The sequence below is a fragment of the Podarcis gaigeae genome (genome assembly GCF_964106915.1).
Source record: "Podarcis gaigeae genome assembly, chromosome: 3".
NCBI classification, from domain to species: Eukaryota; Metazoa; Chordata; class Lepidosauria; order Squamata; family Lacertidae; genus Podarcis; species Podarcis gaigeae.
The window spans coordinates 21,352,509-21,380,260 of NC_139680.1; the positions used below are offsets into that span (position 1 = coordinate 21,352,509).

Consider the following 27,752-nt stretch of genomic DNA (forward strand, 5'->3'; position numbering starts at 1 on the left):
GCAGAACAAATGCAGGGACATAGTAAGAGCCCCTGATGGATCAGGCCAAAGGTCTATCCAGTCAATTCTCACAGTAGCCAACCAGATAAGAAGGACCTGTGCACAACTCACTTGTGGTTCCCAGCGGTCAATATTGGGAGGTTTCCTGCCTCAGACAGTGGAACGTAGGTGGAATGTAGTCATCATGGTTCATAACTATTGATAACCGCATCCTCTATGAATTTTTCCAGTCTTCTTTGAAAGCTATCCAAGCTGGTGGTCATCACTACAAACTGTGGGAGTTGTTGCGTAGATACATAAAAATATATATGCCCAGACTCACTCACTCTCTCTCTTTTTAAAAAACACACCTTTACTTTAATACAGTGGAATCTCAGGTTGCGAACGTGATCTGTGCGGGAGGCACATTTGCAACCCGCAGTACCATGTCTGCGCAAGCGCAGGTTGCAATTCGGTGCTTCTGCACATGCACAAAGCATAATTTCGTGTTTTTGCGCATGCGCGAGCACCGAAACCCAAAAGTAACCTGTTCCAGTACCTTCGGGTTTGCGCAACCCGAAAATGCGTGACCTGAAGTGTCTATAACCCGAGGTACCACTGTAAACATATAACTGAGAAGAATATATTTACAATAACATACTTATTCACTTTGCTTCTTTTACAGAGCTCCTGCACAGATTTCTCCCTATTAACGTTTAGGGATCTTCCTCTGTCTATTTCACTTCAGACAGCTCACACTAGCCACACACTGTCCTCAGCAGTATCCTAAGAAGTCTCTCTCAGCAGCCATTCTCCCTCTTATACACACACAGAGAACAGAAAACCGTTAAAAGTGACAGTTATTAGAATAACAGTCACAACAGAATGGAAAGCCTCCCTCATGTGATTCACGATCAGCCAATCACATGAGAGCTACTGCCAAAGGGGGAGGGGGCATGCTAAAAATACGCAGCGATTCAACATAATTAAACATTCCCATTTCAGGAAATCAAACCATTATACTTAACAGGAGTGGATTCCATAGTTTAAATCTGCTGTGTGAACAAGTACGGTACTTTTTTAAAGATCTTCCAGCATTCATCATTATTGGATGGCCCTGGATTATTGTGTTACGAGATGGTAAAATTTATCCCTATCCATTCCTCTACATCATGCATGCATTTTATGCAACTCCACATTTTATGTTGTCATCCCCCAGTTGCCTTTTTTTCTAAACTAAAAAGTCCCAAATGTTGTAACCTTTCTTCATAGGGGCGTTGTTCAAACCCCTTGATAATTTTGGTTGCCCTTTTTTTGAACTATTTCGTCCCATCTCTTCCTCTGTTATGTAGCCTGATGGAATCATTGCTGCTAGACAGCATCCTGTCCCTCTGCTATAGCTTAGTGGAATATTGTTAAATTGTTTGCTAATTTTACATTAAACATAACTATCTCATTTAATACTAATCTTATACAGTATTTCCTGATTTCTCTTTTTAATTCCATCTGGATTTTATCAGACCTTTAAAATGATGAATGCCAGTAGCCAAAAGTTTTTTCCTTATCTTCTCTAATACCCTCTAATAATACACATCTGGTCCTAGAGATTTGTTACTTTTAAGTCTCACTAGATTGTTTTCTTTCTGCTTCACTGGTCCTTGAAATCCACAGGAATACTGGTTAAAACACTGGCATGCTTTTGAATAAAAGGTATTTGGAATACATTCCAGTTAGATTTTTAGTTTCTGGGTTTCCTGATGTTTTTTCTTCTCTTCTTACTGCAAGAATAGTTTTTGTGGTTTGGGTTCCCTTGTAATTCTCCATTAGGAACTGGTAAAATAGCAAACATGAGGAGCCAGATATTAATACCATTTTCCAGCTAAGAATCACAACAAATTACCGTAAGACACCCCCATGTATAAGACACCCCCTATTTTTGGGGACTCCGATTTAAGAAAATGGGGGGAGATCTATCTGTGTATAAGACACCCCCAAATTTTGTACATTATTTTTTAGGGGAAAATACCTTATACACGGAAAAATACGGCAATTACTGTTGAGCCATATGGTTTTAATTCTCTCTGTGTGTGCTACTTGTGCACTTCTCTGTAGATTCAAGCTACTCAACTTTTCTTGTGGTCTATATTATTAATGAGTGTTGTTTAAACTCTACAAAGATCTATATATACCAGGTAAGCTTAAGAAATTAAAACAATAATTCATGAGGCGTAGGAGTTCCCAGAAAGATTTCCCAAGTTCTTGCTTTCAAGCTTCCCCATTGTGCCTTTGCCAGTCTATTTTGATTTTTTTAAACTACTAGATCACATAAGAATAAAAGAGAGCCCTGCTGGATCAGGCCAAAGGCTCATCTAGTCGAGCATCGTGATCTCTCAATGGCCAACCAGATTGCCTATGGGAAGCCAGCAAGCAAGACCTGAGCCCAACAGCATTCTGGGATGGGTGGTGGTGCCACATTAAAGCCAGGTGTCCAGGCTGATCAGGTGTGTCAGGTCTACATGGGAAGTATTAGTGTGCATGAATGATAAAAGATTGTAGGTATTTCGTATTCTGGACACTGTAACATATAGCATATGAGACAGTTGCACACGACCCAGGAACGTTTTATTCCCAATTGTATTGTCTTCCTTTAAAAAATAAATAATAAAATACATAGAGCTCCCATTCCGTTTCCTCAGAATTGTTCCAAACAATAGTAGTAACATTGCTTTGTAATAGAATCAATGAGTGTATTGTAATTGACCTTCCAGTAAATGGAAAAGCCATTGATTGTTTATACAGTCTTGCCCTTCTTCCCCTCCCCCACTCCATTAATCATTGTGACATGGCTGTTTTTCTTAGGTAACTTTTTTGTGCCATATAGCTAAGATATGTGCAGTATTCTTCATTCCGAGTTTGAATTTTGTAAGTACTTGTGTGAAGACTTCTGCTAGAGCAGCTTTAAATTCGCTTTAAATTCAGGGTACATGTAATTACTAGGAAAGCCTGTGAGACTCTGAAGCATTAGTCTACTTTAAAAAAAAAAAAGGTTTCTCATTGCCTATGGCAATAGGCTAACAGCACCCAGTGGGAGTATGTTTTTAAGGCAACAGAGTAAAAATGTTCAGAAGCATGGCTTATGATCGTAATGTTCCAAAGATACTCAGCTAAGGAACATTGCTCTTAAAGAAACATATCAGTTGTCATCATTTAGGGTATAATCCTTTAAATGCATACTAATTTCAGATTAGCTTTGAATCCTATACTCTTCTCAAAATGACTGGTATTAGAATCTGTACAGGCTATTGCTAAAAATAAATCTGAATTCGTTAGAAAGTGATTGTTGAACTTAGCCTATTAAGTTACTGTGCTTTTATCCATTAGTTAAATGTAGTGAAATATGAGGGGAAGGCAAGATTCCACTATAAAAAACTATTCTGAGGTAAGTAACTAATCTCCCAGTGAGGACCACAACAAAACACCCATTATCATCCCAATTCAACAAATTCTGAAAATTAGTACAAAATTTGTCCTAACCGGAGGATTGACTTTTTAATCTGACTGGATGTACCTTAAATTAACCAAATCATATAAAAACATAGAGCGTATGGGGTGTTAGGGAAGATTGAGTGGAAGAAACCAATGGTGGGGCCAACAGTCAAGGAGGGGGTTTCTGCACATGCTGTAGGAGGGAAGTGAGTGGCAGATGGGGCTCATCAACCTGGGAAGGTAGCCCATCTAGGAAAGAAAATATCTGATCGTAAACCTCCACTGCCTTGTGGGTATCTTAGGGAGAAGGTAAGGCTAAGGAGTAAACCATATACATATCCGGAATGGACTCCCTAAGGCAGTTGGATTCCACCTTATACACGTCCTTTCAGCAATTCCCGCAGCCAAGCTGGTGCCAAGCATCTTGTTCTACTTTCCTTTGGACCACATCAGTGAGGCTGAGAGGGGGATGTTGTCATCTGGGCAATCCAGGACCTCCATACACACTGCCCAGACTTCGGTGCAGCTAACACAGTGGTTCCACTTCACCCCTGGAGGTGTACTCCATTGTCTCTCAAGATGGATGCCAACAGCAATAAAAACCTAAAAACCACATGGATGATTTTAGCCGAACATGTAGTATAATGGAAACCTTTGACCAGACAGCATTGTCAGTTGTCATATGCATAACCTGCACATCATTTCTTTGCGAAACATTTCTCTTAACACCCTTTCAGTATCAGTACAAGACTGGGATTCAAGTATTGCACATTTTTCTGCTAAACGAAACAAATTCCACAAGGTTTCCACACATTCTCTCTTAAATTACAACTGTAAGCTGTGTTTCAGTTGGTTTCCCATGTGTATATATCTTCATAAAACTGTGATGAGGAACACCATGTTTGCCTTTCCTCTGCAAGTGAAAGAGATGGTGATTGTTCCTCCCATTATACTTATTTAGAATTCTTCTATTTCTATGCCTGGAGTCAATAAATAATAGTGCAGATTTGTTCTCTAATGCCTCCTGAAGTGCACCTACTGTATCTGAACCTTCCTACACAGCTTCCATTAAAATATCCAGCCGTGTTTGCATATTAGATAATCGTCGGATGGTCATGGGAAAATTTATCTCCAGTACATGATCTCAAGTCCTCCAGTGCTCAAAATCTGATGATAAAGGAAATAATTGAAAGTAAGCACTGGCAGGACCGTTGAAATGCATTTTGACAAGAAAATGTAGTTTGGTTCATAAAAGGTTGCGGTGACAATAGGTTATAGTGACAGCTTTTCAACAACTGTGTAAGCCTCCACCAGATGGAAGGAAATTTGGCTTAATGAATTATAGGCCGTCCGGGTAACACAAGCCTCTCTATAAAAGCAGATCAGAAGGAAGAATAAAGTTACTCATACTGGCATGTGTTAAATAGAATCATTGTTACAAATATGAAGTGGGGGAAATGAGCTAGAGAAAATGGTAAAGGATTAGAAACTCTGTGCTAATGTTGAAGACCTTTGGGCCCACAGCAGGACATGCCTCAATCATTGTTCCTTTTATCGTCTGATAATGTATGTTGTTTGCAGCGGACAACTGGGGTCTGAATGCCTTTCTGTGTCAAGATGACCGCATTTTGGTCAGCCTATTCCTTGGAGACCCATTTATTGCAAAAGTGAATCAAGAAAATCACGGATTTCCCTCTCTCTGTGTGTCTCAGAATGAACTCATGAACACTGAAACATCTCTTAGACAAATAATTTTAAATAATTTTAAGGTATATTTTGGATGCTGCTGCCTCCAATGCAATGTTTCCCTTTAAAAAACAACAAAATGTTGTCATGACTTCACCATGGAAAATTAGGAACTTGGTACAATTTGGTCCCAATTTAAGAGGAGTAAAATTTGGAGCCTGAATTAAGTCAGAACATATGATTCACTAACTGTGTCTAATATACATTATTTTGTTGTTGTTGTTTAGTCGTTTAGTCGTGTCCGACTCTTCGTGATCTCATGGACCAGAGCACGCCAGGCACTCCTGTCTTCCTATATTATTTTAGGATACAGTAAAAGTCACAGTCATTTTCTTGCATACTCCTCTGTGACCCAAAAGATACAATCCAGAAGCTTTCTGCATTTCAGAGGTAGTCTCCATTTTTGGCTGGTGCCAGATTGGAATCTTCCCCAAACCACAACTAGAAGCAAATGTTAAGAGCCGAGAGGAATTGGTATCAACTAAATTGCCTTGTTACAGATAGGTAGCCGTGTTGGTCTGCCATAGTCAAAACAAAAAAAAATTCCTTCCAGTAGCACCTTAAAGACCAATTAAGTTAGTTCTTGGTATGAGCTTTTGTGTGCATGCGCACTTCTTCAGATATCTCTTTTCTACAGTTGAGTCAGTTGGGAGTTCTAAAAGAAACTTCTGGAGGCTTCTTTTATACACAGCTTGGATGTCTCTTAAAAGCACATTCAGGAATGAGTCCAGCTGACCTTTGCCCAATCTGACATTGAATACTACAATGGCAGTTCACGATTAATTGCCTCTGAAAACAATCCTGATGAGCCAAGTCAACCAAAGGCAATACAGTCTTAATTGTGATTATTCTGGCTGACCGAGAAACTACTGGACTAGGGGAGTCAAATATATGGGTGCACATGTTCATCCAACCACTCCATTACCCTTGCTACTTGGTCTCTTAGTCCCACTTTTGGCTTATCATGTGGTGAATGTTACAGATTGTGACAGATCTGTATGAAGCTGTGGAGAATGATGGTGTTTCCTTTCTGACCTTCAAGGTGTTCAAAGGCCTATATGAATGTGGCCTGTACAAATAAGCAAAATCTTTCCGTTAGAATTGGCACCCAGTAATTTGTAGGGCAGATATGGGTAACTATTGACCTCCCAGATGGCGCCAAACTACAAATCCCATCACCCCTGTCCATTAGCTGTGCTTGCTGGGGCTGATGGGAATTGTGGTTCAAAGGTTCCCCACAGCTTGTTGTAATGAAATCAAACGATTCTAAAAATAAAACGTTCTTTTTTTTTGGCTGTGTAAACGCTTTTCTTCTTGTCAGCTTCCCCATGACCTGCATCATGCAACTGTGAGCTCGTTTTTAGATATGTTCACAGTATCTCAGCATGGATTACATTACTGTTATTAATTATATACTTGAACCACCTACCACAGAGTGAGGTAGGCTAAATGAAAAATGGATGGATGGATGGATGGTTGGCAATCCACATGGGGGGGGGGGATATTCCAAGGAGCAGTGAAATTGTAGATCAGTTTATAGAACTTGCTGTGTAAGCTAATATACTGTAGAGCAACCACAACCACAATTAATAGAGGACTGTGGGTATGCTTTTGAGGACAGGAAGTAAAATTGTGCTGCTTCTCTTCATCACCTTGATTGTGTCAATAAATGGAATTATGTGAAGGATTAATTCTTTCACGAGGGTGGCATGGGGATTCTAATCCAAGCGAATGATTTCTTAGGACAAAGCCTGGGGTGGTGTTCTAGATTGATTAGTTTGGGATAAAAGAGTGCACCTTGTGTAAGTTTGGTTTGGCTTTTTTTTTTTTTACCCTTCTAAGGTTTAGTTAAATATTGGTTTGTTTCATAGTCTAATTTGTTTTTTCTCAAGCTGAATCTGAAAGGCAGTCTCTTGCAGCCTTGCAAGTTGGGCAGAGGGTTGACTCTCCCCCTTCCCCCAAATTAATGGATGTTTGTCACAAATCAGGTGTTGCTGTTTAAATGCATTACTGTTGGACAGCTCACCCACATTCCCAATTCATGTATTCAGACAATTTCATTGTGCTTTATAAATAATGGATTTGAATTTTAAGTGCATGCCGCTGTGCCCAGAAATGTCTTGTAAAAAAAAAAAAAATTATGTGGGGCTGCTAGCTCCAAGAAAGACATCTGTTTTGGATCATCCAGGTATTAGTTTAAGCATTAGAATTGAGCATGTAACCTTTTCCCCTCCCCTTTGAGGACTTAAAAATGTTCACTCTAACCATTGGATCTTTTGGAACATCTTTTAAAAAAAGAAGAAGTTGCGTGTTTCATGAATAGTGCCGTTTGTAGTATCAAAGAAGCATTTCACAGCAACTGCGTCTCCCTTGCATTTTTGTTTTACAGCTTGACAGGTTTCGCTGAAACTGTTTTTACTAGGGTGGCTTGACCTCTGAACAGAAGCACTCTCGTCTGCTTCTGTTCAAAGCAGAGCACAGAGGTGGTGGCATCCTGCACTATCCTGTACAAAAGAGGACTGGTAGGAAGCGCGGCTGGCTCTGTGGTGTCGTTGTCAGGCTTTTCCTTGCTGCTAGGCATTTATGTCTCTACAAGGGGTATTGTGCACCACTGAATGACAAGCAGTTCTATATTAAGGAAGGCATGGAAATACGGCTCATTTGGAAGCCATGGGGGCTGACATAAATGCAGAATAAATGGCAACATTTCAACAAAAGATAGCTTTTTCGAGTCGATAATCTGATCAGTAAATATTTGTTTCATAAGAAAAGCTCTTAAGATATTTGAAACTGGAGTTCAGTTGGCCACATTAAGCTGACCACCCAGTGCCCTTGGAAACCTTGCAAATTACTGCAGGAAAGGTACACTGAGCAACTTCACGGGAGGGATGTTTCTAAGACTAAGGTGAAACTGAAGCTTCCTTTTTATTTTTGCTATTGGATACTGTGTATTGTTTAAATTTTATTGTTATATTTATAGTATTGAAACATACATTTTTGCATGTTATTATATTTGTGATTGTTTTGCTATCTTAATATGAAATTGGTGTTTTGCTATGTTACGGATTAAATTATTGTTTTGCTATGTTATGTTGCTGTCTGGGAGAAAAGCAATGACAAACCTAGACAGCATCTTAAAAAGTAGAGACATCACCTTGCCACAAAGGTCTGTATAGTTAAAGCTATGGTTTTCCCAGTAGTCATGTATGGAAGTGAAAGTTGGACCATAAAGAAGGCTGATCGCCGAAGAATTGATGCTTTTGAATTATGGTGCTGGAGGAGACTCTTGAGAGTCCCATGGACTGCAAGAAGATCAAACCTCTCCATTCTGAAGGAAATCAGCCCTGAGTGCTCACTGGAAGGACAGATCGTGAAGCTGAGGCTCCCATACTTTGGCCACCTCATGAGAATAGAAGACTCCCTGGAAAAGACCCTGATGTTGGGAAAGATGGAGGACACAAGGAGACGGGGACGGCAGAGGACGAGATGGTTGGATAGTGTTCTCGAAGCTACCAGCATGAGTTTGACCAAACTGCGGGAGGCAGTGGAAGACAGAAGTGCCTGGCGTGCTCTGGTCCATGGGGTCACGAAGAGTAGGACACGACTAAATGACTAAACAACAACAACAAAGCAGAATGTCAGCATTAAGAGAGCTAGGAATAAGTATTTGAATATATTTGTATGAAGAAATGGCTCCCAATGCAACTGTTGCCTGATCTATTGAGTCTAGCAACGAACATATATATATATATATATATATATATATATATATATATATATATATATAACACCATCTCAGGCCCAATTCAGAAGTGCTGGTTTTGACCTATAAAGCCTTAAACAGCTCAAGATCATAATACCTCAAGGATCGCCTCTTCTCATGGGAACAATCCTGGACCCTGCAATCATTATCTTAGGCCCCTTTCTGTGGTGGCTCCCTGCTTGTGGAATGTTCTCCTTGGGGAGCCTCGCCTGGCACCATTGTTACATATCTTTAGATGCCGGATGAAAACATTCCTCTTCCCCCAAGAAAAACTAGTGTTTTTATTGTTTTTATGTTATATATTGTTGTGCTTTTATATTGCAAACTACCTTGTGATCCTCAGATGAGTGGGGAGGGAGATAGAAATTCTGTAGATAAAATAAATAAATGTAGCCCTCCATATGTTGTTGGACCAATTCCCATGGGCCCCAGTCAGTGCAAAAATAAATCTTCTCTGAACTGCTTTTTGAGCACCTTCTTATTCTTGGAGATCAGCATGATGATGGCCCTTACATTTGGACAGTACAAAAAATGCATTTGGGAGGTTTGCTTTCTGTGGAAAGTCATCTGTCTTGAGATTATGGCCATGTGCTGTAGCTTGAAAATTTAATTGGGAATTGCTTGTACAGAATGAGAGTAGTTCTTTATAAAGCTTTTAATTAGAAAGCTGACTTCAAATTTGTTAATTTCTGAGCAGCTTAATCTGCCCTAGAGGCAAACAAGCCCTTGATTAGTGAAATCCAGTGTTGTCTTTTGAATGGAGATAAGGAGTGCTGGGGAACCATTATCTGCTTTTCTGTCAATGGGTCTAGCATATTAGGTCTGCCAACCTGCAGGTCAGATCACTACAGCAGCTTCATTATAAACACATATTGTTCAGCAGCTGCATTGACTTCATTAACTGTTCATTTTAATGCGCAAAGAGCTGACAGACGCAGAAGCTGTTTCACCTTTTCCCTTGTCTGGTGGGAATGATTCAAAGAAATAGAAGTTCAGTGTGCTTTACTGTGACTTTATCATTAAATTCCCCTGTAGAACCTTATAAATTATAATTATAATATGATCCCCTTCTACCTCCCCCCAGCACATGCTCCCCCAATTTGTTATAATATTGTGTGTGATGATTCAGTATACTTTTCTTCCTGAGAAAGAAGGGTTATTATTCAGATACTACAGGGGCCTTGTTGGTGTATAAAGACTTAAATTCTAAAGGGGAATAATGCCACATTCCAGCTTATTATCAAGTAATATTTCAGAGACACTGCAATATCTTTAAAAAACCATTCATGTTCCCCCGATTTTCATTATTATTATTATTATTATTATTATTATTTTATTTTCTTCCTCCCCTGCCCCAATTACTCTCAACTTACTTTCCCCACTCTCCTTGGGAAACTGGTTTTTTAAAGTTCTCATTATTTACAATGACCCTGGGAAGTGACAGACTTTGTCAACACAAAGCATTTTGGTTTTTAATATCACTCTGTGTGTGATATATATGCACACACAGACACACATTTTTGAATATTAACCATTGAAATAATAAGTAATAATTTCTGATACTATGGAAAGCACAGCTGATTATTACCACTATAAAAAGGTAAAGGTAAAGGACCCCTGGACAGTTAAGTCCAGTCAAAGGTGACTATGGGGTGTGGCACTCATCTCGCTTTTCAGGCCAAGGGAGCCGCCATTTGTCCACAGACAGCTTTCCGAGTCATGTGGCCAGCATGACTAAACCGCTTCTGGCACAACGGAACACCGTGACGGAAACCAGAGCACACGGAAACGCCGTTTACCTTCCTGCCGCTGCGATAGCTATTTATCTACTTGCACAGGTGTGCTTTTGAACTGCTAGGTTGACAGAAGCTGGGACAGAGCAACGGGAGCTCACCCCTTGCAAGGATTCGAACCGCCGACCTTCTGATCGGCAAGCCCAAGAGGCTCAGTGGTTTAGACCACAGCACCAACCGCTTACCATTATGACCATTGTTGACTGTAGGCATCTGTCTGTCTCGGGAGACAATAGAGGAATGCATCTTTGGAAGTAAGGTCAAACTGTTGCAAGTTTGTAGCAGTGAAGACTAATAGAAAAATATATCTATTATTCATAATATAGATGATCAGTATAGATGGAAATAATTTCATAGATAAAAATATTAGGAAACTGTTGATAACAAAGGAAAACTAGAGAGGTATTTAGTTCTAAAACCTCATTAAGAACTATTATGACTTTTAGAATACATCTGAAGGCAGCCCTGTATTGGGAAGTTTTTAATGTTTGATGTTTTATGGTTTTCTTATATTTTGCTGGAAGCCACCTAGAGTGGCTGGGGCAGCCAATTGGTGTTAAAGAAGGATAGAACTTTCTTTATGTATGCCACAACAGCAGCAAGAATACTTATCAGAAAGTATTGGAAGACACAAGATCTACCCACCCAGGAAGAATGGCAGATGAAGGTGATGGAGTACATGGAACTGGCAGAAATGACTGGCAGAATCCGAGACCAGGGAGAAGAGTTGGTAGAAGAAGATTGGAAGAAATTTAAAGACTATCTACAGAAACACTGTAAAATTAAGGAATGTTAGAAGGATGCTGGAATGAAATTATGTGGTTTTAGCAGTAATGTTACAAAGGGGTATGTAAAAATGGATTGTTAACAGGTGAGAATGTACAGTTACAATATATTAAGATAAATTATTAAGATAAAAGCAAAAATGGAAAGGATTTGCTGAAACAACTAACTGAACTAGAATACAAAAAAGGGAGGAGTGAGGAGGTCAGGGAAACAAGTAAATGAAAGACAAGACATGGAAAGACAGATTTGTTTTTAATTGTTTTTATTTTTCTGTATTTTTTGTTTCTTTTTTCTTTTTTCACTTTTGTAACTTTTTTGAAACTTTAATAAATATTATTTTTTTTAAAAAAAATAGTGGCTGGGGCATCCCAGTCAGATGGGTGGCATATAAATGATAGTAGTAGTTGTCGTTTTTCACTGGCTTAGTATACTAACAGCAACTGCATTCTGTAAAAGAAAAGCAACTATCACAAAGCCACTACTGAAGTTCTATCAAAGAAACCAAAATACTAAAAATTTGCACAGATCATAAGATTTAAATTTAGAACCTCTGCCAACACAACCTTTTTTATAACACAAGCTTCAAAACTGACAGCATTAAAAGAGTTATAGTTCTCGTCTTGTTAAAAACCTGCATATCTTGTGGTCACAGGCTGTGTCCCAAAGAAAAAGAACATCAGAGCAAAACACAGACTTGGAAAAAAATTATTTAAAATACATTAGGAGAAAACCAGTGAATGCACAGATCCATAGTTTGGGGATCTTCCTGGATTACCTGTGGAAGACAAGATTACACAAGCCTTTGTTGCTCAGCTCTCCTGCCCAGTTTAGTACAGTATAGGCTTGATGAAAATACTTTAAAATACTGCTGCTCGCTTTTGGCTTTTGGTTTTTAATATAATCTAATGTTGCTAGTTCTTCTTGCATCCGTGAGAGGACTTTGTTCAGAAAGGCAGACTACACATGTGTAAAATAAATGAAGAAAAATGGTCAATTAGCAGACTTGTGCCTGCATAGTGCTGAGTTTTTTTTAACCCCCGTGCTACCATCTCACACTATTCTCCAGTAAGGGCATCAGGTTCCTGCTCCTTGATATCCCTCTCAGCCGTGGCACCACTTTCTGAATCTCTAGCTACACAAGCTGCCACTGAGACTCATTATACCTGAACGCATAATATCTATCCATTCTCTTCTTCAGGAATGATAGCAATTGCAATTTCCATCCCTGTGTTGAGCTGCATTCTCCTTTTAAACAGGTCAAGTGTTTCAATTACCTCAGACCGTTAATTATTTGCTTTGCTTCCCAAGTTCATATCACTGACAGAATTAGAACGACAGGATTACTTACAGGAGCAGTAAAAATAATGATGATGGCTCCAAGTACTAATATTGATTTTCAACACCTTGGCTAGCTTGTTACATTCATTCACATTTATAACTATTCTTTGTCTCATGTTTTATAGCTTTTCATTGCTGCTCAAACATTTTTCTCCTGGCCCATGCATCGTTTATCAAAGGTTAAGAAGTTTTCAAGATACAAGCATCAAATCTGTCTGTTCTTTCCAAGTCAAGGAATATAATTTTCCCCTTAAAAAACAACAACCATAGTGTGTGGGCCATTATGGACACCTGCTTTTTCTTCCTTTTACCCAAGTTGGTCTTAAAACATTTACACTTCTCTGTATGTGTCCATGGTTACTGATGTCATAGAATCATAGAATTGTAGAGTTGGAAGGGACCCAGAGGGTCATCTAATCCAACCCCCTGCAAGGCAGGAATCTCAGCTAAAGATCCATGACAGATGACCATCCAACATCTGCTTAAAAACCTCCACGACTTCCTGAGGGAAATTTAAGACACAGAACTGATTGTGGACCAATGATTAGGGAATATTGCCTCAATGTGTGTTCACAGCGGAGAGTCTCTTATATGCACATAGAGGGGAAGATTTACCCTTGTTTAATATGAAGACATGGTTGCTGGAATTGTTGGAGGCAAAGTTGATAGGTTTAATTGGAGAAAAGCTATTGCTGACATTTATTAGTATTAGTCATTGGGAACCCCTTTTGGACTTTTTGTGTGAAAGGGAAGATGAACATGCAATATTTGGGTTTGAAGATTGGAAAAATACTGGTTTATAGAAAGTGGATTTGTTGGATAATTCTTTTTATGTAACAGACAGAATCCGATCCCCTTTTCTTTCCTTTTTTATCTTGTATCAAAAAACCTTTAATAATAAATATATATGACAAATGGAATCCATACCTTTGTCTGAAAATGAATCCCCCTGCCCCTCCCAACTTGAGTTATCCACTTGAACTTCCAAACTCTGATGCTCTTCACTGGAAGTGAGGTGGAAGGTTCAGTATTTTACAGAATGTCAGAGTTTGTAAATTCAAGTGGAATACTCAGTGTGCTGATCAGAAGGTCAGCGGTTCTAATCCATGCGACAGGGTGAGCTTCTGTTGCTCTGTCCCAGCTTCTGCCAACCTAGCAGTTCAAAAACACACCAGTGCAAGTAGATAACTAGGTACCGCTGCAGCGGGAAGGTAAACTGAATTTCCATTTCCATGCGCTCTGGCTTCCGTCATAGTGTTCCATTGCACCAGAAACAGTTTAGTCATGCTGGCCACATGACCCGGTATGCTGTCTGTGGACAAACACCAGCTCCATCGGCCCAAACCAAGATGAGCACCTCAACCCCATAGTCGCCATTGACTGGACTTAACCGTCCAAGGGTCCTTTACCTTCTACCTTTACTCAAGGTGGGGGGCATTCGGTTTCAGATTGAGGAATGAGGTACTCGTGGAGGGCCAGGGAAGACCAGAATTGTGCATGGTATTCTAAGCGTGACTGCTCCATAAGTTACGCATTACAAGTTTCATTCCTGGGTTCAGACAAAACTTTCTCTAAAGGAATGCTCGTAGACTGTGTAGCTGCCTATGCTTTTCTCCTTTTCTAAACACCCTTGGTGTATTTCATACCCCATTTCATGTAGTTAATGCTCTCATAAACATTCTGTAATTAATGTTGTTTCTGTTGCCTCAGGTAGACGTTTCTTGCCATTCCTTAGTGAAGCATTTTGTCAAGCTGGGTGTCCAAGGGAAATCTTCTGTTTTAAGCTTAATGTGTACATTTTTTTTATTCAAGTATTTTAGACTGTCCTTTCCCAAGGTTAGGATGCACGATGGTAATAGCTGCATAAATTTAAAACTGCTCCTTTAAATTTACATCTATGCTTCTAAATGCTAACAGGGATTTTTTTAAAAAAGAAGTGTGAGTGTGGTGAAACAGTAGTGTGTGGGTGATAGGAAAGATTATTGTCTAAAAATATAAACTTGCAGCCAAGCCACTGAACACACAAGGATAACTTCCTTATATTTTGGCAGAAAATCAATGTATAGCACCAAGGCAGTATATTGACAACTTGATTATAAAGGACACTGAATATGCTTAACCCTGAAGCACTACTGTGGGATAGAACAAGATATTTATTCAGCCTCAACAAGTCTAGAATCTATTAAAACTCCTCTTACTTGTTTCTAAGGTAGCTGATGAAAGTAGTTTGTTGTGCTCCTTTTCCTAACCCCACCCCATAATTAATATATAGGGCTCTTTAATTCCAGCCTACATAGACACTAACCCATTCATAGCCAGCTGTTTAAAATAGCTGTTCAATTTACCTCATGTTGCTGAATATTTTTGATGCTGATACTGAAAAATGGTATTAAAAAAAACTTATTTGGCAGCTTGCTTGGTTGCTGCTAGTCAGTGGGGAACAACCCAAGTTCTCTTGCAGGATAAATGGTGTTAATCATTATGGAATATACAAATTATGTGGTAAGGGAAGGATCACACACCAACTAGAATCCATACAAGGACAAGAATCTCCACACTTTTTTTTATATGGTTTGGCATCCTTTTATTATTTTCATGGCATTTAGTACATTTTACAGACAACCAACAATACAAGCTTGGCAAATCTGCAAATATTATTAAATGTTTAAGCAATTAAGTCTTTAATTTATTCTATTTGGAGCTGATATCCATCATTCTCTCAAGAAGTATTCATGTATTTGTTTTTTTTTCTTTGTGAAACATACATGCCTATGACAATGTTCTGTTCTTTTTTGTTGTTGTTTTGCATGCGTATCTGTCTTGTTCCTGTTGCTTTGACATGCTTAGAGCGCCATGTTTTTTATTAGATGATATGTTCTGAAAAACCAGTAAGAATACAGGGGCAATACCTGCATCAGCTGCATTTCTGAAATTAAGGTAGTAATGCTATATGTGTTTGTCTGTGAGTATGTTCCATTGAACCCATTGTGAGCTTTTTGGTGAGAAGTTGGCTGAAATTGCCTCTCTTTTTTTTTTACATAGCAAACATAAGTGTCAGATATTGACCATCTAAAGGCATAGGGGACTGTAGATAGGATGCAAGCATTTATATTGTTGGTGAACAGATTTGCTCTTGCCAGTGCAAATGCCATTTAAAAAGAAAACAGAAGTCATATGAAATATTAATAGGGCAATTTCTTTTCAGGGTTCTGTTTTTCCCCACACACCTCAGTTGTTTTTATACCAGTTGGTTTGCAAACACTGGTTTCTTGAAGAATAACTTCTTGTGATGCAACGGATACAGTGTCAGGGTTGTATGTGGAAAATACTGTACAGGTTAAAATACCAGCTTTGCTAGAAAGTTAGCTCTTAACTAGATTACTTTGACTACCTCACTTTTGTCCCGATTGATTCCCAAAGGGACAGGAAACAGGGAAAGGGTGGGTAAGGCTGTGGCTGCTGATTTCTATCAGTTCATTTATGAAAATTAAATATGGCCTGTTCTGTGGCATTTTTTTTAGCTTATGGCTATGGTTTGGAAATCGGTAAGAAAAAAAAAGTAGGGGAAATGTCTGAGAAGAAGGAATGTTCCAAAACGAGACAACCACGCTAGTGGCTTGCTCAGTTAAGGAGAGGCACAGCTCCTCTGTCATCCCTTATCCTTCCACACTCTGCAGGGAACCAATGCAGGTTTAGTAGTCTCAGATGTGCCTCTTCAGAGACTTACAAGACAGTTGACATTAAGCAGTTGTTCAAACCCTAGTCTGTTTGTAAATACCAAAGCGCTTGCCTCATTCACTTCATGAGCAATGGAGATTTTTCTTAAATTTTAATTTGGTGTCCTGGTGTATAGCAAGCCACTTGTGTTCCATGAGTGTATGGTTGTGATGAAAGCCATTCCTTTAAGGTTTCTGCCACTTCCTCCCCTTTTCCCATACTGGGGCAGGCAGAAAGTCCAGAGTTTAAGCCAATTATCTACCTCAGAGAGGTAATGCCACCCACCTTCATCCCTGCAAGCAAGGGCAACTTGCTTTACTAGTATCTCCTCTTAAGCAAAAGTAGGAAGTGCAACTCTGAGTTGCTCCCTGAGTGGCAGGGAGGAGAGGCTCTTGGGCTTGTGACAAACTCTTTTGAAGAGCTGGTTACCCTCCAAAATCTAATGGAGCATTTTTTATTTCTAGGTGCCTGAGTTTAGGGAAGGGGGTTGGGACAGCTGACCTTCCAGTTATTGAGATTCTGTAGTTATCTGTTGATTTTCAACCAATTATGAGACACAATTCAGATCCTTCTCTCTCTGCACCTCAGTTCAAACAAAGGTAGTTTTATCAATAGCAGTACCAGCATTCCCATCTTTTAAATCAATAAATACAGGAGCAAAGTGTTCAGAGCTTGGAAATTGCTTGAGCGTGAGTCTTTGCACTATTTTGACCTTGCAAATAAAATATAGGTTAGCAGCAATCCCTCAAGAGAGTACCCATAAGTACACATGCTATGGTTTTTCACATTGCTGATGTAAAAACATTGACACCAATAAGAACCAGTTGCACATGCAATTAATAGGATCACAGTTAGGTTTATTGGGTTTAGATTTATTAATATATACTCCCACTAAAAAAAGTCCCAAAGCAATTAACAGCAGTTGTTTTTTTTAAGAATACTGTACAGTGATCAAATCACACAAACACTTTCAATATAGATTTAACAATGCAATATTTGCTTTAAAATATTTATATATCACTTAATATTCTAGAAATCTCTGAGTGGGATGCAGTCTAAAAAAAATTATATAGTTGAAAGAAAAACACAACCTACAAGCAGCAATATAAAAGCATATAAAGGTGAATAAAAGACGAATTCAAGACACCCAAACATGTAAAGCAGGTCTAATTTGATGGGTCAGTGAAACCCTGTACCATTTCCTGCTTGCCTCAATTTCCATTGCAACTTCTGAAGCAGGTTTCTGTCTACTTATCCTGTCTTTCTGTTGCAGTAGTTTCTTCCTCATGACTACAGCCAGTACCTGTGTCTATTCCTTGGTGAACCTTCTTCCTTGACTATATTAGATCCATTAAATGCCTTAAGTTTTAAGATGTACATACAAATCACATGTGTCAGGGGCTCAGGAGCAGAGGCACAGGGGAGAGAGGAAATGGAGAGCGAAGGGGAAGAATCTGAGGGCAGCGTAGGGGAGTATGACAGGGGCACGAGAGATTCCATGAGCTTCTCCAGCGAATCAGAAGATTCCCAGAGGGGGGCGCCAAGGGCCAGGGCAAGGGGGGGTCCCAGGGGGGATGCACCAGAAGCAAGGGGCCAGCGGGGACTCCCAAAGCAGCAGCGGGAGATCAGGACCAGTTCCCCCACCAGAGCGTAGTGGGGGGGAAGAGTCCCATGTATCAGGGCCAGCATCTCCTCCAGCAGGGAGAGAAGATGAGTCAGGGCTGACCACGCCTCTATCGGAGAGTGAGGGAACGGAGGGGAAGTCAGGTCCAGCTAGCCTCCCCGAAGGGGGGAGCAGTGACAGGAGCAGTGTAACGGTCAGGAGAAAGGTTGCCGGCTGGGCGCGCGCACGCCAAGTTCGAATGTACAGGCGCGCGGGACAGCAGAAAACCCGGATTGGGAACCAGGTCCTAAAGCCTGCCGGAGGCGGGGGGAAGACTCAGGGGACTCAGCGTCAAAAGAGTCTAGAAAGGGCAAGACCCCAGCGGACAGGCGGACCCAGAGGAGGAAAGAGCAAAGGAAGAGGTGGAGCAAGGCTAGAGTCTTAAACTGGTGTCTGGGGGGAGGAGATTCAGACGGAGCTTCAGCGGTCTAGAGTTTGAGACGTAGAGCTGCGCGCCGCGGCTTCGAAATCGAAACTGAACTTCAATAAAGACTTTTGTATATAACAACGAACTGGCGTTGGTCCTTTGTGAGCTGGGACCTCGGGCGGCTCTGACAACATGGAAATAATTTTATTTATGGTCTGAACTGTTTTGCTCTTTAAAAGTATGCAGAATGTTTTTGAACAATAGAGGTGTTCTGGTAAGGGTTATTATCTCTACATATTCTGTGTTGCATAATCCCAAGGCAAATTCTCTTGTTAGCTTTTTCCAACAACAGCATAGGAGCTAATGCCTAGAGGGCAAGGTCACTTTGCCACCCCCAATAAAACATTTGAGGGGGGCAGCCCCCCCAGTTGATGGGCATTGTCATTCAAAATGTGCGTATGCACCTCACTTCGCGAGGTGGGGCTTACCTGGGGCCTCCAAATATTTTGGCACCCCTGGCAGGAGGTGAGCTGCCACTATATTTTGGCACCCCTGGCAGGAGGTGAGCTGAGAAGACGCTGTCTGTTTACAGCTGTAGACAGTAAGCACTTGAGAAGTGCATTCTCGTCACAAATAGCATGGACAGGGGTGACGTGAGAATGACATCGTTGTATAGCAACCTGAAATGATGCCACATCCAGCACTTTAATGCACATTTTCATGCCATGTATATACACCTATTGGACGCGGGTGGCGCTCTGAGTTAAACCACAAAGCCTAGCACTTGCTGATCAGAAGGAGTGAGCTCCCGCGACGGAGTGAGCTCCCGTTGCTCAGTCCCAGCTCCTGCCAACCGAGCAGTTCGAAAGCACGTCAAAGTGCAAGTAGATAAATAGGTACTGCTCCAGAGGGAAGGTAAACGGCGTTTCCGTGCGCTGCTCTGGTTCGCCAGAAGCGGCTTAGTCATGCTGGCCACATGACCTGGAAGCTGTACACTGGCTCCCTCGGCCAATAAAGCGAGATGAGCGCCGCAACCCCAGAGTCGGTCACGACTGGACCTAATGGTCAGGGGTCCCTTTACCTTTACATTTATATGCGCCTATAATGTGAAATGTGGCATGTTTGCCCTATTTCATATCCAAGATAACATAATGGGGAGCTGCAACTTCAAGTGCTTCCTATGTTACCTGATTAGAGCATCAGGCGCCATCTTTAGCAGCGTAAACTTTGGTTTTCTGCCTCCCGTGGGTGATTGGTCATCTGTTCTTTCTTTTCCGTTATTAAAAAAAAAAAAGATCTATAGTGCATTTATGAAAAGGGAAACCAGACCTGAAAAGGTCAGGACCTTTTTTTTGGGGGGGGGGGGGGACCTTTGAGTTTCCCCAGTAAACTTCTAAAGCACTGAAAATACCACAATCCCTTACAGCTTGAGGATCAAATTTCACATAACAGCAATGGTTTCAAAAATGGAATCGTAATAATGCAATGTAGTGCGGAGATCACAAAAAGATGCCTATGGATCTGGCGGTGCAACATTTACAGTCTCTTTATGTTCACTAGTGCATCGTTTGTTGGCATTAAACCACTAGTTCAGGGAGTCTTCAGACACTAAGATGAATGATACTCCTTAAAAAATCAATATTCACTTTAATATAATATAATACTATAATGTAGCATTTTGATGGTATGTTTTAGAACATAATGTCATGTCTGCTTTTGAGAATAATGAAGACATCACTATTATATCGCTAAAACTTTGTGGGACATTTATATATTTACTTGCATGAGTGCACATACCCTGTTGTCTACTCCCTTGGAAGTCTAACCTGATTGGTCATCAGCATTTCCATAACAGTGCAGGACAAATTTGATTTTAAAGATTTCTTTCGTTATCTTTTGTATGGCATTTGAACCTGCTTCCGTGTGTGTGTGTTTTGTTGCCTATGTGACTTCTAGTGTGAAGGAAGTTGTGAGTTTCATATAGATGTAGATGTACACACATTCATACACAATGCCAGATTTGTTTTGAGTTTAAGCTCTACTTGTGTCTATCAATGCAGCAGTCTGGCTGTGGGCCTCTCTTTCAGTGTGCTCACAATTTTCTTTCTTTCTTTCTTTCTTTCTTTCTTTCTTTCTTTCTTTCTTTCTTTCTTTTTTGGCAGAGAAAGACTTGTGCTTTGCCTCAGGCAGCAAAATGTCTTCAGCTGGCATGGGGTTAGGTTTTTTTGCTCAGTTGTGAACTTTCTGTAAAATGAGGAACATTGCCAAGCTAATGCTCATAAGAGTACTAAGGGAGTTGTGTGTTAAGATCCCAAGACCTCCCCAATAAATAAACAATTGACACGGAAGTTAGTTTAAGGCTATTGGCATAATTTTGGCCACAACTTTATTGATTACAGATCATGAGTGGTTTGCTTAGGCATTGGTTCCCGACTAGCTGCACCTGACCTCAGCAGGGCAGCACTGACACCGGGACTCTGGCAGAGGTCAGTAAGGGAAAACATTCTGGGGGAGAATTGGACCAGGTCCAGACTCAAGCTCACCCCAAATGCTCCCAGGGGCTCTTGTGTGGCCCTAACCCCTGGTAGGGGATCGGACAAAAGCAAGGCGAGCCCCTGGATTCCTTTAACGGAATACCCTAGCATTGGAGGGGCAGGCACAGCCTATCCACATCCCCTCCACCACCATTGAACCAATGCCTAACCGCCAAACCTTACAAAGTTGTGATGATTTGCTACGCAGCAGGCGAAACCCAAGTGGCACCAGCCAATCAGCCAAATGGGGAAATTCCTACCGGGCCCCTGTCCCAAGAACAGACGACCCACGACGGCATAGCAAGGCCATGATGAACCCTAAATATAGGGAGGGAGGGTGGGTTATCTGATGCACAAGGCGAAAAAGAGGAAGCTCAACACAATATGCAGCGGTACATATAGGTCCTTCGGTTAATGCATGAAACGATCCCATTGGCCAGATTTACCCCAGAAACCGAGGGATCACCAATTGGGTTGTTGTGGCTATCCAATCGCTCCCATCCACAACAGCAGTGAGGTCAGTCTTGATTACCTCACCGCAATGCGTGCTCCCTGGGAGAACGCAGTTTAATAAAATTGTGAAATATTTTTGCATGGTCAAACCTTCTTTAGAAATTATTACAATGGATAAACACTACTCCAACTGATAGTGTGAATTAGCACCACCGTGCATGTATGTGTCCATGTTTAATAGTCTGTTGCCCTTTTGTTTTATTTGTGTTGGGGTAGTAGTCTCTTCCCAGTATTTTATGAGGTTGAAGCAAAAATGGAGGCATTGTCCCTTCTGAAAAATGTGCCACTTTCAAGTATTAGTGGCATCCTAAGGTCTGTAACGTTTTCCACAAAGACATAAGGTGGTCACTCAAAAACAGTATTCAGAACACTGAGGAAACTTCTTAATAGCGGGTTACACCTAGCCAGGCATGTTCCTTTTGGCATCTTCTGAGACATTTTTGTGATCTACAATACTAGTGTGGCTTTTCCGCAAAGGTAAGTGATGTTTGATCTACAGTGACAACCATATACTGAGAAATTTGTACTTGCTAATGTTTCAGGGAGTTGTATTTTCAAGGTCTGCTATTTTAAACAACTCATTGCTCTGTTGCCTAGATCTGCCACAGTCAGCATGGAAAGAGAGATATGAGGGCATTTAAAATGTGCTCCTTTCCTTATAGAAAGAGCTTGAAAGGAAAATAGAATTGGATGCCAAGTAGGCACAACTGTTAAGGAGGGCATATGAAAACTATCTTTATATTGGGTCTATAAACACTCCTCGTTTAATTGGTTTATTCCAAATTTCACTCTCAGATATTTGAATACAGTGATCTAGGCTTAATAGATTGGGTTAACATAATCTAGATTTTTATATATATATATACGAAAGCAAATATATATATATATATATATATATATATATATATATGGTGGAATTCAATGGTGCACTCTCCCAATCGTTCTATTTTTGCAAGCACTGCAGCTTACCAGACGGAACGAGGTAGTTCCAACTTTTTATAGGTCACACAACTTAATAAGGAGGCATTTCTTCACTTTGGCTTTGTGCATATGTAGAAACAGCGTAGGGCTTGCTGATCAGAAGGTCAGCGATTCAAATCCCCGCGACAGGGTGAGCTCCCGTTGTTCGGTCCCACCTCCTGCCCACCTAGCAGTTCAAAAGCATGTCAAAAGTGCAAGTAGATAAATAGATACTGCTTTGGCGGGGAAGTAAACGGCATTTCCGTGCGCTGCTCTGGTTTCACCAGAAGCGGCTTAGTCATGCTGGCCACATGACCTGGAAGCTGTCTGCGGACAAACGCTGGCTCCCTCAACCTATAGAGCGGGATGAGCACGCAACCCCAGAGTCGTCCGCGAGTGGACTTAACGGTCAGGGGTACCTTTACCTTTACCTAGAAGCTGTGTTTCCTGCTTTGGGTTCCTTCCAACTCCACAATTCTGTGAGTCTATGATACCTGCACTCCCCACCACCACGGGCTCTTCTGTAGGATTCCCCGCCCCCCAGCCAATTTCAGGAGACAAGGGCACGGGGGAGTGCCCCATTATGCAAGCAGAGTTCTTGCACAGGGCTTCTGCTTTTAAAGCTGGTTAGATTAATCCTGCCCTTACATACCCTCCAACATTTCTCTGATGAAAATAGGGATGTCCTAAACAACAACAACAACACTGTTTATACCCCAACCATCTGACTGGGTTGCCCCAGCCATTCTGGGTGGCTTACAACATACATAAAAACATAACAAGACATTAAACATTAAAAAACCTTACCTACACGGGGCTACCTTCTGATGGCTTGGGGGTTGGATAACTCCATACCCTCCAATGTTTATTCAATGAAAATAGGGGCGGACATTCCGGAATCAAATCAGAAACTGGGACGGCTTCTGTAAATCCAGGACTGTCCCTGGAAAATAGGGTCACTTGGAGGGTCTGCCCTTAGGGTTAATGCAAGTATTTATTTCTGCCATGCCTATGGTCTAGTAACCCAAGTGGGTGACATAAAATGAAAAGATTTATAATTTCTGACATATACGCTCTCTATGTATATGCTAGCTTTGAAAGAGATGGATTAATTTGACTCTTGCTTGTGTTTTGAAGCTTCGCGTATCTACATAGAGAAACACTAAATAGCAGCGTGAAAAGAACTTAGCAGAGGCAGCTATACTTCATCAGAAGAATAGCCAAGAGCTTTAAAGGAAATTAAAATGAGCCGTAACAATGGGAATTCACACAAGAGCATAAAGGATCTTTCTGAGATAAATAAAACATGCCTTATAAGGCATTGAGAAAAGAAAAAAAAAGACCGTGATAATGGGAACTGTATCTCAAGGAAAACAATTGGAAAAATAAAAATAAGACTTCAGACATCAGGCCAGAGCTTTGTGTCAGCATGCTTACCAGAAGTACTACTTCAAACACAATCTCCCCATTCTTTTGCTCTGTTCTCTTATCTCCATGCCATGAACGGCTTATATCTGCATGAAATGTATACCCAAGGGTAACTATAGCTGTGGGTTTTTTTGGCTGTGCAGACATTTAGGAGGCCTGCGAACAGGTTGTCAAGTTCTGTTACTTGGAGCTTCATAATGAGCCATCTGTACAAACTGACTTTTCAAGTTTCTCCAAGTATCTACAGCAAAACAAACGCATACAGGTATGCTTGGCCGGCAATCAGTCCCGGGTCATGGAAACATGCTTAAGACACTGATTGTATTGAAGTAGATCACCTTCCGGGATGCGGGTGGCGCTGTGGGTAAAAGCCTCAGAGCGTAGGGCTTGCCGATCGAAAGGTCGGCGGTTCGAATCCCCGCGGCGGGGTGCGCTCCCGTTGCTCGGTCCCAGCGCCTGCCAACCTAGCAGTTCGAAAGCACCCTCGGGTGCAAGTAGATAAATAGGGACCGCTTACTGGCGGGAAGGTAAACGGCGTTTCCGTGTGCAGCTCTGGCTCGCCAGAGCAGCGATGTCACACTGGCCACGTGACCCGGAAGTGTCTTCGGACAGCGCTGGCCCCTGGCCTCTTGAGTGAGATGGGCGCACAACCCCAGAGTCTGGCAAGACTGGCTCGTATGGGCAGGGGTACCTTTACCTTTGCCTAGATCACCTTCCAGTGCAGAAGGCCTCATTGATAGGCAGCACTGACAGTTGAAAAAAGGAATACTACTTCTTTTCTTGCATTGCCAAGGAGATAGGAGGAGTGGGATTAGCATTCTGCCTCCTATCCCTGTCAAGAGACATATACTGGAGGAAAACTAGAATTGGACTCGTACCTGACAACCATGCACACTTTCTTAAATGCTGCCTCTTTTGTTTAGAGCAATAATTCTAAAGCTCAACTTTGGGGAGTTAAGAACCCTCCAACTACTCACAAGGATCCCTTGTGTTCTGATTAGTGCTGGAGAAAAGCCTGAGTATCTGCTAGATTTATTCAGTTTCCTTGCAAATGTCACTTTTTTGTTTTAAAATTCTACAGTAGTTGGCTTGCTTTTCACCATCCAAGCAATGATGATGCACAAGGTCTTGTAAATACTGTGTTGAAGTCGCTGCTGCATTTCGCTTAGAGCTCAGAGACTTTTCCTATTGGCACTATTGATTTTGTGAACTTCATGTTGTTTGGTACCATATGAAACATCAACATTTCAGAAACAATGCAAGGTTCTTCTTCTTTTAGTTTTTAGGATTTTTCCCCCTTTTAAGGCCCACATGCTTGTGGAATACAATGTTTTGCTAATTCCCCTTTATCCCACTTTGACTATCTCAGTGTACCGGAGAGGAAAGTTCTTTAGTCGTCTTCCGACATTCTACGTCTTTCTGTTTTATACTCCACGATTGTTGGCTCTTCTTGTGGATGCTACTCCTCCAGGCAGTTTCTGAGACTTAAAAAACCAAAAAAAGATCAAAATTTTCCTTTAAAGGAACTTGTACAAACCTCTCTTTGATGCACTGCAGATCTTGGATTAAAATCAATGCAACAGCAACAACAGAAGAAAACAATTATCAATATTGTGTACAGTCTCTAAATTTCTAAAACAAAGCTTTCTTTCAAGTCCTTCCACTTGCTAAAAGCCAATGGGAGGGCTTTGACCCGATTCTCCAGAGAGATTGCTTTAGAAAATGTTTTTTTCTTTCATTCTTTCTTGTCAGGTTTTTATGTCATGCCATCTTAGACAGACTCAGACTTTTTTTAAAAAAAACAAACCCTAAAAATGAAGCTGAGGATACAAGGGAGAGGAGGTTTATAAAAGAGATACTAGGGCCTAGCTTATGCCAGTAGAAGATTGTACAATAAGAGTTCCTGAGCAATAATTGTGTTTTATTTAAAACACACTCTTCCTGCACCACCAAACCCTGTCTCAGTGTGAGTGCAATAGCAGGCGGGATTGCCAATGCCCCCCCCACGCCTGTCCCCATTATTATTTTTTAGGCAAGCGTGTAAAGCTGAATTTGCACAGGTTAAATGCACAGAAGTTGTGAGTCGCCTGTATAGCAAAGATGAATTCTATGTAATAAAAGCATAGGTATATGACCTGCAAAAGTGAGTTCAGGTTTGGCTGTAACTAAGCCAACCAAGGCTTAGGTCATGGCATCATGGTAGCAGAAGAACCAGAGGAGAAACCAAGAAGTCACAATCTATTCACCAGGAGCCCACACATTTGCACTAGTTCATGGTTTGGTTTAGCGTTACATGTGAACTGGGCCGTGGTCTCTCACATTCTGTCAGCTCTTTTCCTCGCTGTAAACAGTTTGCCTAATGTAGCTTCATCTTTACCCAATAGGCCAGAAACAATGAACACATACAGACTTAAATCATGCTTACAGTAGACTCACTGATTCCTATCCTGTCATCGTGACTAAAGCTGGATCCAAACCAATAATTAAACAGTTGGGTGCACTGGAGTAACTTACCCCCTCACCTATTCCCTTTTCTCCTTCTCCATCCTCTATAACAATTTCAGTTTGGACTTGGAAGACATGTTTGTTTATAAATTTCTGCAAAAATCCATCAGGCAGCTTACACAAAATGGACGACACAAAATTAAATAGCCTAAAAACAAAACACAGAGCAAAGCAAACTTAGCAAGCAAAATCAACATCAGTTAAACACAAACAAGCTGCAGTTTTAAAAGCAGATCACTCCGCAGAGGGCTGAGAACAAAGAGCAGTCCTTCCCTTCCACTCACTCCAGTTTATTTTGCCAGCCTTAATCACCTCTAGCTCCGAAGATCATGCTACTCCAGAAATTCTTATTGTCAGATGCCTTGACAAATGGCTATGTGATACAATGTGTCAACAGGTGATGTGCCCAGCTCTGTACTAACACAATAAACATCTTGGCAGACTTGAAGAGGTGGCCTTAATCCCATCTGTTAGTTTGTTTGGAGCTGGAACATATGTAATGGAAAATAACAAAATATAACTCCTTACAGAAAGTGCAAAACTTTGTGCTTCCAGTTCTGTGTATTTGTGGCAGAATAAATGCATCGGGTAGACTGCACATGCATCCTTTTTCTCTAGACAGATATTACGTGACCTTAGAGACAGTCCAACAAATTATCCTTTCTGTATGTTACCTGCTACATATTTTATGGTTTGAGCCTGAGAATTTCCTTTGCCTTGACTGGTTTTGTAGAGTGAAAATTCATTCTTACAAGCGCACAAACTGATAGGGGATGTAGAACTGAATGGGTGGACATTTTGCGAATCTTTTTGCCACCGTGCATCTCCTTTTCACAACACTTGGTGCCAGAACAGCAGTTGCAGTAGAATAACTACAGCCATTGGAATTTCAGTTGGCCAGTTTTCCAAGTCTCCCCACTCCCAAGTTGTCTGGGCTTGTTATATTCAGTGACTGATTAGAATATTCTTAGTATATTTTTTGGAAGCCGTTGCATGCAAAAAGTTAACATTTCATCCATCAACCCCAGCTGCCAAAACTTATCTTAGCACTCCCATTTCTCCCCTCTCAATTTGCAGCTGAAAAGCAGGCCTGTTGTGTGCTTAGCTTTTCCACCGTTCTTTTCTGGATCATAGTTGAAGTGTTATGGGAAAAAATGGCTGGGAACAGAGGAAG

The 27,752-nt window shown here is 41.0% G+C and overlaps 1 protein-coding gene and 1 long non-coding RNA gene across 3 annotated transcripts in view; both read left to right on the forward strand.

The window, feature by feature from the left end:
* Nucleotides 1-27,752, forward strand: part of KLHL29 (kelch like family member 29) — a 384,113-nt gene that overhangs the window by 167,049 nt on the left and 189,312 nt on the right. The window lies entirely within an intron of this gene.
* LOC310840855 lies at nucleotides 958-24,054 on the forward strand. The gene is made up of 2 exons (XR_014562211.1): nucleotides 958-1,119; nucleotides 23,783-24,054. It is a non-coding gene; the product is annotated as an uncharacterized lncRNA (long non-coding RNA).